Source organism: Dermacentor silvarum, chromosome 4 (genome assembly GCF_013339745.2).
Source record: "Dermacentor silvarum isolate Dsil-2018 chromosome 4, BIME_Dsil_1.4, whole genome shotgun sequence".
Taxonomy (NCBI): domain Eukaryota; kingdom Metazoa; phylum Arthropoda; class Arachnida; order Ixodida; family Ixodidae; genus Dermacentor; species Dermacentor silvarum.
The window spans coordinates 144492992-144497401 of NC_051157.2; positions in this window are offsets into that span (position 1 = coordinate 144492992).

Sequence of the window (4410 nt, forward strand, 5' to 3'; positions counted from 1 at the left end):
CCGCGCCGCCCCCGACCACCGCCGCCCGCTCTGCTATCACTGCGGGGAAGCCGGCCATGTCTACCGCCGATTGCCCATACCGCGAGATGGGCCTACGAGGGTTTCGCCGTCAACGCGCCACGTCCACAGGTTGGCGAGCGACCACGCGACATCGCTGACTACCTCGCCGGAGCCCAGTGGCAGCCACGACGACCCCTCACGCTCACCGTCACCAGGACGTTATCTGTCGGCCGCAGCGCCCGATCATACACTGGCCCAGCCCGGGGCCGGTCTGTGAGCCCCTATCCGGGAAACTAAAGACAGCAACCGATGGAGGTGCGGTTGCTGTACGACGCAATTCCGAAGATCCTCCGCACGCCGACGAAGAAGATTCGCGAATCATCACGACGACATATCAGTACGCCGCCCAGCAACAGCCTTGACAACACTTCGCCGCCGAAAGAAGACCTTCCGACGCGACGTAGCAGCAGCAGAGTAAGCCGACGCAGCCGTGATCCGACGCCACGACTTAACCGTAACGCCAGACGACGGTCTACCGACCTAGACATACTAATCGATGGCCATAACGTCACCGCTCTCGTCGACACTGGAGCCGACTATTCCGTCTTCAGTGGCGCGTTCGCCGCCAAGTTGAAGAAAGTGAAGGACTGCCTGGCAAGGACCCGATATCCGGACAGCGGGAGGCCACGTAATAACGCCGGCTGGAATCTGCACAGCACGAGTCACGGTTAACAACCGCACTTACCCGCGAGCTTCGTAATCCTGCAGCAATGCTCCAGGGATGTCATCCTAGGCATGGACTTTCTAAGCCAACACGGTGCAGTCATCGACTTAAGGTCCAATTCGATAACGCTTTCAACGCACAAAGCGATACCACCGGATACAAACATCGGTTACCATGCCTTAAATGTGCTTGAAGAACAAGTCCACTGTTCCGCCTCGCTCCAGCGTAATGATTTCCGTCGGTACCGAAGTGGCTGCAAACATGGAGGGCGTCGTCGAGGGCGATCATCACTTACTGCTCGACCGTGAAATTTGCGTCGCTAGAGGCATAGCTGAACTATGTGAAGGAAAAGCAAGAGTGATGCTTACGAACTTCAGCCACGAATATAAGCACATTAACAAAGGAACCACGGTCGCCCACATCGACGAAATAGTACAAGCCAGCAGTGCTTTCGCATTCACGGATTCTGGTGCGCCTTCGGCGGTGGCTGTGGTGCCTGAACCGACTTTCGACGTCAATCAGAACCTTCCCAATCATAAGAAAGAACAGCTAAAAGCTCTGCTCCTGCAGTACAAGGACTGCTTCTCGTCGTCGTCAAAAGTTCGACAAACCCCTGTCGCCAAGCACCGCATCATAACCGACGAATATGTCCGCCCACTTCGTCAGAGCCCGTACCGAGTTTCGGCGCGCGAACGCGAGGCCATAAAGCAACAAGTCGACGAAATGCTACGCGACGACATCATCCAGCCGTCAAAGAGTCCGTGGGCGTCCCCCGTGGTGTTAGTGAAGAAGAAGGATGGAACCCTACGTTTCTGCGTCGATTATCGTCGCCTCAACAAGATCACGAAGAAGGACGTATACCCCCTCCCACGGATTGACGACGCCTTGGATCGGCTCTACAACGCAAAGTATTTTTCGTCGATGGACCTCAAAACCGGCTACTGGCAAATCGAAGTCGACGAGAGAGACCGGGAGAAGACTGCCTTTATAACACCAGACGGACTGTTCGAGTTCAAGGTCATGCCGTTTGGTCTTTGCTCGGCACCTGCGACTTTCCAACGCGTCATGGATACAGTACTGGCAGGCTTGAAGTGGCAGACTTGCCTCGTGTATTTGGACGACGTCGTTGTGTTTTCCTCAAGCTTCGAAGAACACCTGCGGCGCCTTGAAACAGTTCTTCAAGCATTCAAAACCTCCGGACTCACGTTAAAGCCAGAAAAGTGCCGCTTCGCATATGAGGAGCTCTTGTTTTTGGGCCACGTCATCAACAAGTCTGGAGTGCGCCCCGACCCTCAGAAAACTGCGGCCATCTCTAACTTTCCTCCGCCCGATGACAAGAAGGCAGTGCGTAGATTTCTTGGACTGTGCGCCTATTACAGGCGCTTCGTCAAGAATTTTTCACGGATCGCCGAGCCACTGACGTACCTCACGAAGGCCGACGTCGAGTTCAAGTGGGAGACGCCGCAAATCGAAGCATTTGAAGAACTGAAGCGACGCCTGCAATCGCCGCCCATTCTTGCGCATTTCGACGAAAACGCCGACACCGAAGTCCACACCGACGCAAGCAGCGTAGGACTCGGCGCCGTGCTTGTGCAGAGGACTGACGGACTAGAAAGGGTTGTAAGTTACGCTAGCCGGTCGCTATCGAAGGCGGAATCAAATTATTCCACAACAGAAAAGGAGTGCCTCGCCATCATCTGGGCTACATCAAAGTTTCGCCCCTACCTCTATGGCAGGCCCTTCAAAGTCGTCAGTGACCACCACGCCTTGTGTTGGCTAGCTAACTTGAAGGATCCTTCAGGTCGCCTCGCACGATGGAGTCTGAGACTTCAAGCATTCGACATCACCGTCGTTTACAAGTCCGGCCGAAAGCACTCTGACGCCGACTGCTTGTCTCGCGCCCCCGTCGAACCGCCGCCACAGGACGACCAGGATGACGACACTTTCTTGGGACCCATCAGTGCCGACGATTTCGCCGAACAACAGCGAGCCGACCCGGACCTAAGGAGCCTTGTAGACTACCTGGAAGGCAAGACCATCACTGTGCCGAAGGTGTTCAGGCGAGGATTGGCGTCGTTTTTCTTGCAAAACGACATTCTCCTAAAGAAGAACTTTTCGCCTCTCCGAGCCAACTACCTCCTCGTGGTACCCTCAGCATTGCGTCCAGAGGTTCTGCAAGCTCTCCATGACGACCCAACGGCTGGACACCTCGGTTTTTCCCGCACGCTCTCGAGGATACAAGAAAAATACTACTGGCCTCACCTCTCTGCCGACGTCGCCCATTACGTAAGGACATGCCGAGACTGTCAACGACGCAAAACACCGCCGACAAGGCCAGCCGGACTTCTACAGCCAATCGAACCACCTCGCCGACCGTTCCAGCAGATCGGGATGGACTTACTGGGGCCTTTTCCGACGTCGACGTCCGGAAATAAATGGATCGTCGTAGCTACTGACTACCTCACCCGCTACGCCGAAACAAAAGCCTTGCCCAAAGGCAGTGCCGCCGAGGTAGCCCGATTCTTCGTTGAGAACATTCTCCTGCGTCACGGTGCTCCAGAAGTCCTCATCACCGACAGAGGCACGGCCTTTACGGCAGAACTAACTCAAGCCATCCTGCGATACAGCCAGACAAGCCATCGCCGGACCACCGCCTACCACCCGCAGACGAATGGCCTCACCGAGCGGCTAAATAAGACCATCGCCGACATGCTGGCAATGTACGTCGACGTCGAACACAAGACTTGGGATGCCATCCTTCCGTACGTGACCTTCGCATACAACACGGCCGTGCAAGAAACGACGCACATGGCGCCGTTCAACCTGGTCTACGGAAGGAGCCCAGCAACGACGCTTGACGCCATGCTACCGGACGTCACCGACGAAGAAAATCTCGACGTTGCCACCTATTTGCAGCGTGCCGAAGAAGGTCGACAACTCGCCCGGCTGCGCATCAAGAACCAGCAGAGAACCGACAGCCGACACTACAATCTTCGACGACGCTACGTCGAGTACCAGCCCGGCGACCGTGTTTGGGTCTGGACTCCGATACGCCGGCGAGGACTTAGCGAGAAACTATTACGACGCTATTTCGGACCCTATAAGATTATCCGACGGATTGGCGCACTGGACTACGAGGTCGTGCCAGACGGCATTTCGCAATCACAGCGGCGCCGCGCACGACCCGAAGTCATCCACGTGGTGCGTCTTAAGCCTTTCTACGCCCGCTAACGAACTTAGGTACTTCGTTGCTTTGTTATTTTTTTTTGTCTTTATTACACGTGGTTTATGTTTTCGGACTCGTGTTTGTTAGTAGCATCGGGACGATGTTTTTTTAAGGGGAGGGTAATGCCACGTGTACTTGTTTATCTTTTACCGGTGACCGCTCTTCACCGGCTCACAAACGTTAAACGTTATCGCTCGGCGCAGGACGCGCCTGTATCGGAAGTTTCTAGAACGTTATCGATGCTTCTTTCCGTTGCCTGTCTTCACTGACGCTTATGTTATCTGATTGTATGACCGACGCGAATTGTCTAGAACTTTCTGGAAGACACGCGGGCGTCAGGGATTAATCTGGAACCTTCGATGACTCAGGTATAAAAGCCGACGCGTTTCGCCGCTAATCAGATTTCGACGATCGCCGACTGTGTTCGCCGCTATCGTTGTGCTTCGAGTGTAGCTTTCTT